Genomic DNA, 12,443 nt, shown 5'->3' on the forward strand with positions numbered 1-12,443 from the left:
CAAACATTTAACCCACTTTCAGGGCGATACGATAAATAACAGCCCTATTTTCTGCTTCTGACAGCTGCCAACTCATGTACGAAGTCTGCGCGGTTATCATTGACTGGAACAGCAAAGTGTTATTAGCAGACGGGGACGCAAACCTCAGCGACGCTCAAAATAAATCTCCAAGAAGTACTCTGTAATTGTGCAGTGGATGGCAATGGAGCGAGAGGTGGAGAGAGAGGGAGAGGGGGGTGAGATGGCAAACTGGGCTACATCATACATGCTAACTAACCAGCGCTAGTGCTAAATGGCCTACATCTCACATTCAAATGGCGGGGAGGTCAGCTAATGAGGCGACATGCAGCCCCTGACGTGCGCTTCACTGGTGTAAAATGATAATAGGGCAATTATCTGGGTTAGCCTTAACAACCCAGCGTCCACCCTGCCAATCGTTTGTACACTCGGAATTACTAAATCAATTGCAGTGTGGGAGACTGTGCCACCATTATCACATCATATTCTACTGTGTGTGTCCGTGATGGAGATTATGAATAAAAACATATTTACAGTGTGTATTGCCTTAAGGCAAGGGGAATACAAAGCTGAAAATGTAGAAAATAACATTATTTCATGCTGTGGGGCAAGTAACAATAGGTGTATTTTTCGTAGTGTAACTATTTTAAATCCTGATTGTTCAAACATAACACAACTTTTCTCTTGTAAATGAGTACATTTTGTTTCCTAACCCATAAAATGTACTATAAAAGCAATACTTCGCCACAAAATCAGACCAATGTCAGCATGTAACTTTCTATCAAAACCACACTCATAACTAGGCCTATATGAAACTTTGAAATGGGAGCACACTGGCTGCGTGGCGGTGGTCAACCTTGCTTAACTTCTCCTTCTGAAAAATCTGTTTTAAAACTGTGCCAAATAATTAATGAATGGGAATACTATGGGAATTGGAAGGCTTTGACGAATTTAAAAAACAGTGGATTTTTTGAATAACCACAAATGACTAATGAAGGTAAATCTATATCATTTTCTTCCAGAGGGCAAAAAGTGAAGTTGCAGCTGTGCTTGGAAACCTGGGATCATGAGTGAACAAAACGATGGGGTTTGGGATGCATTTGTGGCTGCAGAGGAGAAAGACCAGAAGCTACAAATGAGTGAACGAGAGAGCCTCATTTCATCAGAAAAATGCTTGAGTCAGGAGAGCAGAGAGAAGGCAAGAGAGGGAGAGAGAGAGGGGGAGAGAGAGGGGGAGAGAGGGAGAGGGGGCATTAGGGCTATGAGTCACAGGGAGAGGCAGTAAAAACACACTCCATTCACTGTACCAAAACCCAAAAAGGCTCTGTGGGTACTCTGCTGAACACTCAAATTGCATAAAACATTACTTTAAAAAATGGATAGCCATTCGGACAGAAGTTAATAAAGAATAATGCTGGGGAAAGTCAATTTTTTGAAACAAAATTCAAATTTGTTTCTTTTCCATGGTTAAGGCTTACAGGGTATAAACTAAGAAATTTCAGAATCTTCTAAGGTTACCGAATAGCACCTCTGCCTCCTGGTGTGCAGTGATTTGGGACATAATGTATTGCCTTTCCTGATGAAATACTTTCACATTTTTGTCTTTAAAATACACGGATTACATAATATTTCATAATCCACCTATATACATTATGTAAAATCTTGCTGCCTCCTTTATAGTCAGGCTAATGCTAAATCTTGAACTGTAGATATTGGGTAGATTTTTACACCAGATGCCCTTCCTAACACAAACATGCCAGCAATGTATTATGACTGGACTGGACAATGGGATAAATCTAAACCCGTGTTAAAATCTCAAAGTAAGCCGGCAAGTAATCAAACTAAATACTCACTTTTCAAATGAAACTAAATGGAACAATAATCTGCACTGCATGACCAACATTTCTACGAGTCGGCGCATTGCAAAGCACAATAACTCACTTCAGTGTTATTTACTTAAGCTGAGGCAATCACATTCATTTTTGCTCCCTTTCCCACTAATTAAAGTGACATATGAATTAGAACAAATCAATAGCAGTGTAAATCTGTGCCACTGTTACATTATGAGCTTTGTCAAAGCAATTGCCTTAATAACTACTGCACACAGCAGGCCACAGCAGACCATATGAGCGAGTCCAATGTCCATTTGATTCTTAATGTCCACCTTAACTGCAGGATACATCATTTAAGGTCACTCCATGTCCCTGGAATCTAAAACCAAGTTGAAAATGTTAAGCAATAAGACATAAGACAATGCCAAAAAATATAATGTACATTATTGGAATAACTATTTAACTGAATATTTTTTTGGTGTAAAAACTAGATACTTTGTGTTTGATAATGGACAAATTACATTATAAAAGTTGGTTTTAGAATGGATTTGATCTACATCAGAATTGGTATAAGATCTGAAATATATTTCCTTTTGTGTTGAAAATTACATTCTATTGTATTTTTAAGCATTGTGGTATTGAAATGAATAATGGGCATCAAGCTTTTCTTTAAAATCAAAATAAAGTAAATTTTTGTGACATCTTAATGTCATGCTTTTCTTTTTATCCAAATAATAAATTTTTTTGTGTACAACTTTTGTTCTAATCCTCATTCTTTATCCAGGCTGGAGCACAAAGATTTGATTATGACCCTATAAGTGGCTGCACATGGATTCTATTTCACTTCCTACAGACATCCTACAGAAATCCAAAGGTGACCAAACCTCAAAAAAAAAAAAAAAGATCTCGTCAGCCTAGCCCAGCCTAACGTGATGTGTGAGTGTTGGTGATGGTCAGTGGGACCGATTAAGCAGACTGACATCTTCACTTCTGTAAGACTGTCCCAGGGCAGCTGTGGCTAAAATAGTAGCTTATCACCACTGAGTATGAAGTGAATGAATAATGCCTGAAATTGTAAAGCAACTCTGAGCATCTGGAAAGCACTCTATAAGACTAATGTATATTATCATTATCCACACTGCACAGAGGACATGATCTTATCTGTTAAACTAAGCTTGGCACTAAGCTTTTCTATGGAGCCAACTGAACAAGAAACAATTGGGCTCTCTTCCTGTTAGGGGTTTAGTACCCTGCTTCCTCTCGCCCAGTGAGCCAAGTCAACCAACACAGGGTTCAATCTGAGTCAACCCAGCCATTGTGTGCGGTTATCAAAGAGCCGCCTGTTCACAAGACAATCCTGTCACTATACTGCCATAGGAAGAAACCACACCACCATCTCTTGTCTTAACCAGGAAATGTATATAAAAGTGCATATGACAGGTTTTATTACTTTGTCTGGTGGGACAGTATCTGGTGTCAATATTTATCATAGTTTCACATCAATCAAGTTCCAAAAAAGTTCAACTGTGCTGGCGCTGAGTTCTAAAAATGAATCTCTCTATCCATGTCATCAATACACAAAATTCCATCCAAAATGTAGACAATTTACTCACAAGGAACAGGCCTGCAATTATACATTTAATAAAACAAAAGTATAAGTTTTATTTTTATTTTGAAATGCAAACTATTTAGTATAATAGCTGAACTTTTTGGCCCTTGTTTATATGTTTTGTCAAAAGTTATGGAATTAACCTCTATGACAGCCTGCTCACTTCTGCTGCCCAGATCCAAACAGTAAGTAAAATGCTAAACTTCACCAATAGTCAAACCAAAGAAATCCAGTTACAATATTTAGTGATGACCTAAATCAAATGATATAATCTACTGTATGTTTTAGTGCATATGCCAGGCAGTATAACCTGTCATATGCACTGTAAGCTTCAAAATTGTGCATTCAGATAATCTTTGTTCAAGGCTACAATCCTTTCTTTGAGCTGTGGCTACATCTAGGGGATAAAAAGGTGGCAAAAAGGCCTCTGTAGGCATATATATAAGATTTAGCGAGTGTGCTCTCTCCTTATATAATGACCATCAAATACTAAGCTCTGCTGCCTTTATGGACACCTAGGCGACACGGTTTATTAGCTCTGAAAAACGTTCGGCACAGTTCAAAAATGGCTAAAGGGCTATTGAGATAAACGCGATTTGAGAGTCTCGCCAACTTAGCAAACCTGCGCTATCTATGAAGACCAGCTTGACAAATACATACCTTTTACTTCATTACCTGCTTGCTATGGCTGTTATAAAAAGGGAAATTGGGTGAATGCAAAGATAAGCGATGAAGAATTTCTGGGTTGAGCTCATACAGGCCAGTCTGCTTCCTCCTGATAAAATGGAGTGTCCGGAGTAGAGAAACCCCCAGCCCTTCCTGCCTTCTTTGCCAGCTCTGCCCCCCCAACACTTAGGTCAGTCACTACATCCTGATCCACACCGACAAATGATAATGGTGACGAGTAACTTTAATGGAAAACTCTCACATGAGTTATTTGTCAGGAATGCATGGAAGTCTGTTTGATTTGGAGGACATCCATATATAGCACTTTGAATTACTTTGTGTACAAATTGTGCTATACAAAATAAACTTGCCTTGCCATATTAAAGCACCAATACACCAACAATATCTAATTAGGTAGTGATAAAAGGAAAATTATAGAGTATAGAGCATTGGACTCTATTCCATTAAAAAGAGCTGTAGGACTAGTTTGTGATTGTGCTAATAAAATGCTGATGCTAATTAGAGATAGAGTGATATACTGGACCAATATTTGCACTTTGCACTTTTGTAGAGTCCCGGCAATCAGCCTTAAATCTCATACACAACGACATATTTTGTTTTGGCTGACTCGCTAAACTAAGCCTTATTTGGCCACTTTATTGCGAAGAGATAATTACACAAAATGTCACTTCAGTGCTTTCTGAAAGGTTTGTGAAAACAGTAAAACAGGGCTTGTAAGAAGTGTAGTAAATTGAAATGACATAATTTGGGAAAAATAATCAAAATTGTCCCAACATATCGGCCAAAACAATCAGTATCGGCCATGAAAAAGCCCATATCTGTCAATCTCTAATGCTAATAATTTGGTATTGACTCATATTTGGAATTTGATATGTTTGACAACCTAAGTCTATTGTGCATGAAGTTAAGGAAGGATTTCAGGCAAAAAACCCTGGGAGAGCAAATTACAAATTGATATGTTAAAAAGTTATATTTTATTTGGAGCAGTAACTTCACGACGTAAGCCAAGAAATCTCCTTGGTGGACTGCATGAAATCACAATGTCTCAACTCCAAGTCATCTCTAAAACAGAACTGACAGATGCAACAGCTACATACACCTCTGTGGCTTCTAAATATATTATGAAAAATGCATCTTTTCAGAGAGTGAATCATTTCTGCTTGCTGCAAATTCATTCTCTCTGGTCTCTCCTGACAACAGAGATGCCAAACCCATTACTGGCCCGAGTTCTCTGCATCACGCACGTTAAATGAAGGGTCCTCTTGCAATCGAAAAAAGCAATTTTCTCATTGAGCCAATAGATACTCCATTTAGTTCCAGCTCTCTGCGGACCACTGCTGCTGTACTGAGCTTATGCATGAGTGGGGAGTGAGGACTGATGACCCAACCGTGTTTTCCTCTTGCCTCCTCTGCTCTGAACCTATCAATATGGATACAAATGTGAAAGGAAGGCGCAATGACGACAATGGAAAATGAGTATGAAGGAAAGATGGATGAGGTGCACTCTAAGGTCACATGACATCAGATGTACTGCAGCAATAAAAGTAGGTTAACATTTACTCAGTCTGCAGACCCAATTCTGAAAAAATGTTAGGATTATATTAAAGGTGGACAGTGTCACTTTATTAGTGGATGTACACACCTATTCCATGAAGAGATGTAATTGCTTTGCCTGTAATGTTCCACGGCATTACATTAAATGTATCAGTCTTGCATTTAGTCAAATGCAGGGGGTAATCTTGCTGATAAAATACCCAGGGAAACATACATACAGTGAGCACCATCACCTCTCCAAAGGTCTGATCATAACTTGCCCTTTCACTTATCTCCACTGAGAATAGATAAGTTAAATATCCCACTATAGAAGCTTCTAGGCAAACTGTCACAACTTTATGGAGACAAATAGGTTGCAAATGCCAAAAAAATAACATAGGTTAGTAAGGTAAAGTAAGACAAAGGTATAATTTTCCACATAAGAGCGTGTTCTTGCATTTGACTCATCCCTCAATGTTACCGGGGCAACCTGACCACAAAAAGTTTTGAATTTAAGAGTACCTAGCTGGAAGGAAACCCACCCAGACATGAGAAGAACATGCAAACGCCACAAAACATGAATAATGCTCTCTGCCACATTACAGCAGGAAATGTTAATGGGCTTTATCATCATGCTTTTTTCAATTTTGTTGGCAATTTTGTCTGAAGCAACACCATTATAGCAAACAACATGTCAAAATGTATTGTCATTTCAATAAAAAAGTGTAAAACAGCAACATTTGTGCTTTGCATATGAATGTGGCCAATCAGAAAAGGCCACCTCCAATCAGTTGCATAAAATCCCTCTTATTCAGGCTCTGTTGTAAATTCATTATTCAACAAAGAAACAGCATGCTTCATGTTTGCATAATGTTGTTCAACACTGCACAGACAGACAAATATGAGAGAATGTGGGAGTATCCAAAGTCAAAATAGCCAGCCAAAAATCCTCAATGCTCTTGCCTCATTTGCAGCCTGATATGTTGAAATGATAGGTTAGTATGTGGAGGAGGGACTGATGTTATGGGAAATTGGGATCAGGAGAAGCCATGTGTAACCAAAAGATTGATTAATTTTAGGCTTTTAATGAGTGCTACTCTGCCAGCCCGAGTCACCAGCTACTGTGCTCCTTGCAGCTTGAGCCACCACACATCAATTCACACCCATTTTTTTCTAACAAGAACAGCATGACAAAGACTGTAGGATTTCATTGTTAGCGCGTTAGCATTGGCACGGGCAAAAGTGTGATTAGCCACAACACATTATAGAGCTGCTATTCAAATGAGTGCACCGCTAGCGCCAGTGGCAAGACTCATACCAGGTGTTACAGGTTTGTAGGTGGAATAAATACTAGCTTTACTCAATGGAGATTTGCAATTGCCATAAACACTGACTAATTGCTACCCACAGTGAAAAATACATACAGAGGTTGCATTGTTTCAGCTAACCTTTATTCCCTGTATTAATTATAGTGTAGTCTAAGGAATGGCTTATGTTTGCAGTTGTATCAATCACTCAGCAACAAAACAATTTCAAACAGTCAAATGTGTATTAAGTAAAGAATGCCGGAGGGGAGGTTTAGATACAGGAATCTCCTAAGTAAAACCATTACAGAGGGGAAAAACATCATGGATCTGTTTGAGAAGTTAGTTTTGTCCTGGATTGGTTCAGAACCTGGTCTAAACTGGTTCTGGTTAGGTATGTTCTGGCTTTACTTTAAACCTATTTTAGTTCTAGATTCATCATCTGGTTTATTACTAATTTATACTTGGTTAAAAAGTAGTAAAGAGCAATATGTCTGCAATGGTAACTTGGCTTTAGACTTGCATAATTTAAGATCTAAGATCTGTAGCTATAGCTGATGAATCCTATGTGTATCATCATAAAAAAGTGGAGTACAAAGCAGTGAGTGTTTGGGAGGAAGGAAAATAGAAATTTTAGAGCAATGGCATCTTGACTACAGGAAAATAAAGATTACTCAAACATGAATACAACTTGAGCGAATGAATAAAAATGGAAAACAAAGCTCTTAAAAGTTCTGTCTCCTTTAATGTTCTTATGTAGGCCTGTCCTCGTCCTGGTGTAGTCCTGAATTCATCTCTTTTTCATAAAAAAAAAAAAAAAGTGATACTTTTGTTTCTTGGTCCAAAAATCTTGAAAATCCTAGAAAAAACATTTGTTTTGCCATATACATTCCAAGCAACAGTTTTTGTGGGCAAAAAGAAAAACCCTGCTTTGTGCATGCTGCAGCAGTGGCATTGTGGTCCTCTCCATTAATCACACACAGAATAACAGATGCAGATTTGTCAGTCTGGCAGAGCTGCTGGGCGGGCTATGATGGTCCTCTGCTCCAGACACCAGGAGATTGAAAGCTGAACTGAGTAGTGAAGACTTTAACTTGGGGCAAAACAGTGAAGGACTGCACACTCGCTCAGACACTGACTTGTGTTAATGGGTCCCTGGGAGCCGGTACCCTCTGGCAAAATTTCATTATGGTTTCTACGAGTCTGCAATACATCACTGGTTTTGTCTATGTAGGCAAAAAGTTGAATGCTGTCCAGCTTGGGTTAACTTGGTGATGAATACTAGGTAGAACTTTGGTTAGGTTAGTGTCTCTCAACTTGGAAATAATCAAATACAAGAAACATATACAAGTTCACAATTTTAGATCAAAAAGTTTTTCTAAAAGAGCCTGTGTTTGAGATAACTATATTATTTCAGAATTTTCTTAACATCTAGCAGCAATAGTTGTGTAATATTTGTGTAATAATGTGCACTTTGAGCTTTTTGCACATGTGTTTTTAACTACAAATGGGAAATAAACTAACCTAAGCCAAAACTAGCTTAAAAAGATTGGTTGAACAGATGTATTGGAAAAAGTGGTTATAAGATTTACAGATCATTCAGCCAGTTCATTTGGCACACTGTCACAACTTTTTAGGAAATGGTAATGTGATCTAGTGTCCCTGGCTGCCACAGTCACATGTCACAAGCTTCATTGATGATCAAACAGAGAGGATGGGCCGAGGTGATTCGTGGCTGATGCATCTTTTGATTAATACTGTGTGACAGTGAACTCGTGCCCTACAGCAAAAGGTACGGCCGTCAGACGCATCCATCTGCTGACCCCACACATCCCCGCGCGCACCGCCTCCTCCTTTTCCACGCGGGCGCACGGCTGGATCCCCGTGGGAAGGCTGCCAGATTCAGGAGTGACACACATCTCTCAAACTACCCGTTACATGCGCTCCCTGACCGCACAATACAACGCAACTGTTTAAATGGCATCTTCTCCAATCGGTCTATTATTGCGTGTAGCCGGAGGGGTCAACGAGACTACGCGAGATACGAGACTAAACAATGTTCTTAAACAACTAAAATTCCTTTTCCAACAATTTCGATGCAGTTTACGCAGTAGACAATCCCTAGCCAAACTTGCAATAACAAAGTAAGCGGAGAATCAAACACAGCCCAAAGCTCTGCCCCCGAAGACACGATGTTTAGAATAACGCCTCCGTTAAACAAGGCGCTCACAAAGCCAGCAATTTAACTCAAATCTCCCAAGTAAAACAATGAAGTTAGAGACAATAAAGCGTGATTATTCTTACCTCAAAGCGCAGCTCAGTGTTGGAAACCCGTGACAAGAAGCAGATTCCCCGAGAAAGTATCACTACAAAATCGTGCGTAAAAGATTTAAACAATGTCGAGTTTGGAGGATTAGGAGAAGACGTCTGTCAGTCGGGATGTCCAAGGAGGAGAAATGTACCCGGCAGCGTCCAACTCATAAATTCCAGCGCTCCTCCGAGATCTGCGTTCCCAATTTGGACAAGCATGCGGTGCAAAGGGGAGCCTGGTATGCAAACAGTTTGGTGAACTCACTGAGCGCAGAGCTGAGCGGCACATCCAACAGCGCGTATGCTCCTCCAGTGGGCGGGGTATACCATCTGACGCACACGCCCCTCGTTTACGTCCCACTCTCACTCGCTCTTCTGGCTTGTTTTATTACAAGGGCACATTAGTAGCCTTCTGTTTTGAAGCTGTCTCCCTAGTAATTATTTTACCTTTCCTGGGGACTTTTAAAGTTCATTAGATATTTGTTTCACAACAGAAATTCATGTAAGCCAAATTACCCACTTATAAATGATTGTAAAACTGGATAAAGCAGACTACAAAAGAAGATATGGACCACTAAATAAGATAAGATAACTAAGATAACTAACTAAGATAACTACACCTCTCCAGAGATCTGGCCTGTAAGCTGGTTTGGTGGCGTCAACTGCTTGTCTCCATGGAGATCAAGTTTAATGCCATAAAGTGGAGCAATCTAAACAAAACAAGACCCTCCACCAGAAAAAATTGGTGCACTTTTAAGTTGAAAATACGTCAAGGAGGCCTAATGGAGTAGCAAGCAAGACTTGCTACTCGTACAAACTATGCTCGGTTTCTACACTGGAACACTAGAGGGAGTTACCAATAGCATGACGTTTTATTAATATCTTATAGCCCATCATTTGTCACTAAATAATAATAAAGATCAGAATGCTTTTTCCATTGGTTTAAAGTAACAGCAGTTCACCAGAGACTGAAGTAAATGAAACGCCTTCTTGATTGACAGTGTGCATAGGGTTGACATGACAACATAATACTGTCCCTTTAACACATTATGCAGCATTTCCTCAACTGTGTTCTTACCAATGCTGACAAGTACCAGAGAAGTTAGTGACATTGCTTATTGTTTGCCTCGTGTTAATTATTCATGCTGTGAGCCGCTCTTGCCAGCCGGAGAACAAGAGAAGTCCCTTTGTTTGCTTTAGGGAGGGTGCAGAGGGGGTGTAAGTGTTCGGGCTCCCCCCTGTGTTCCTCGTGTCACCAAATCTACTACAGATGGGAGCGAGATAAGCGCGCAGAGGCTGATCCGTTTGGCTTCTCCCTTTGGCTTCTCCCTTTGAGGTCGTGACACTGGCATTCCCTGCTGCATACGTGATACTTACTACTTCCAACCCACACTTTTTTTTTTCTCCTATTGTTCTGAAGCTTTGAGATGTTTCTACAACTTTAAGTGAGTTTCAAAAGAGTGAGGAGAGTTCAGATAAGTTTATAGCTCTGTGGTTTTCAAATTGGGGTATGAGTAACTTTTAAAGATTTAAAAGACCTCATGTTGTCATGGATTCAGTCTAGATGTATAGTTTAGTTTTAGCCATGGTTTATTTCGCGTTTAAGTCTAGTTCAGTCAGGTAAATGTGTATGTTTTTGTTTGATCATAGTTTTATGATTCTATTTGTGGTCTTGATGTAGACATGAGTATAATATATTAAAATTGGTTTAGTCCTGGTTAGATATTCACCGATATGATAATGGTATCAATGGTGTCAATCTAGTTAAAAAAATGCTGGAACATTATCAGTTTCATGATATTCAGTACTGTGTTCAGCTGATATCCTGGTTCATGTAGACCCAGAACATCCCATAATATTTTAACCTTTATTAATACAAAGCGGTTCTGTGATTATTTGTAGAATTAATAACAGTTAAATAAATACAGTTGGATTCGCTTTGTAATAAGTCAACTGTGTTTAAATTAAATACATGTTTTTCAATCTTTGCACTACCAGATACTGCCAGATATCTGCTTTAGTCATTACTTGGTTTGATCCACATTAGTTTATTATAGTAGTGTTATACTTACACCCTGATACAACCCTAGTCTTGTTTAAACCTGAGTCATGCTTGAATTTTTGTGTATTTCTTTAGAAGTTTGGTCTGTTTAGTCAACTGTTCTCCAGATGTAGTCACTGGTGGATCACAGTATTCATTTAGTAGGTAGATTTTGTAGATTCACAGGACAAGCTAAAGTACAATGGTCTTGAGGAGTGGGCCCCTGCCTGCCTGAGTGAGAGTAGACCACTGGAATGGCCTGGATCAAGACAGAACAGCTGTGAGGTATTTTCCTTGTGGCTCTTGGGGCATTCACAGAGTAAGAAAAGACTGAGGTGAATCACTGAACTCCCCTCCTCCTCCTCATCCTCTCCCTCCTCCCCATACATCCGTGAGCAGTGGAGCTGTTGTTTGTCCTATTAAACACTGACACGGTTCAGGGGTGAGCAGGCTTGGTTGTTTAGTTTTTGGCTAATCAGTGATCGATCAACAAATGTGTTTTCGCTGACCCTTGGGTTGTATTACAAGAGTGGCCAGTTACTAAATAAAGCTGGGGTGAAGGAAGTTTTAGGTGAAGTTGTTCAAAGTAGGATTTTGATGACAGAAGACTTTGGGTTGAAACTTGTACGAAACCTGCATTTTTAGGTAGTTAAGTAAAAATTTAACACCTAAAAAGAGATTAAAGGCACATTATGTAACTTTTCTGGTAGAAGGTTACCCACTTGTCCCCAATGTAATGTTATTGTTTTATCTGGAGTGTAGTATGTAATTAAAAGTATTCACTTCAGATTAATTTAATTTAAGTTTATGTTGCTCACAAATATCTCGAAAAACATGCATCTTGTGGTAAGTGGAGTCACCTCGTCACAGACTTGACCTGTACCTTTTATGGGGATAGACACATTTAATGCCATACTGTGGAACATTCCAGGAAAAAACAATAACATCTCCAAGAAGAGAATCAGGTGTTGAACCCTCCACCATAAAGTTACAAAGTACACCCTTAAGTTTTAGAGATAATTTTCCCTATTCTACTTGTGTAACATGATGATCCAGCCAAATTATGTAAATATAATTCAGTTTTGACAAATTTTTTATTTAGAGATGTG

General features: G+C 39.2%; 1 protein-coding gene across 2 annotated transcripts in view; it reads right to left on the reverse strand.

The window, feature by feature from the left end:
* Positions 1-12,443, reverse strand: part of tspan18b (tetraspanin 18b) — a 69,980-nt gene that overhangs the window by 40,361 nt on the left and 17,176 nt on the right. Inside the window, exon 1 of one of the 2 annotated variants that reach the window (XM_055155997.1) lies at positions 9,288-9,568. The exons of the other annotated variant lie outside the window; for it this stretch is intronic. The gene's annotated coding sequence lies outside the window, so the exon portion shown is untranslated. Of the gene's footprint in view, positions 1-9,287; positions 9,569-12,443 lie in introns of those variants that run through there. 2 annotated transcript variants of the gene reach the window in all.

Source organism: Boleophthalmus pectinirostris, unplaced genomic scaffold (genome assembly GCF_026225935.1).
Source record: "Boleophthalmus pectinirostris isolate CB_2022bp ecotype Guang Dong unplaced genomic scaffold, ASM2622593v1 HiC_scaffold_2, whole genome shotgun sequence".
NCBI lineage: Eukaryota > Metazoa > Chordata > Actinopteri > Gobiiformes > Gobiidae > Boleophthalmus > Boleophthalmus pectinirostris.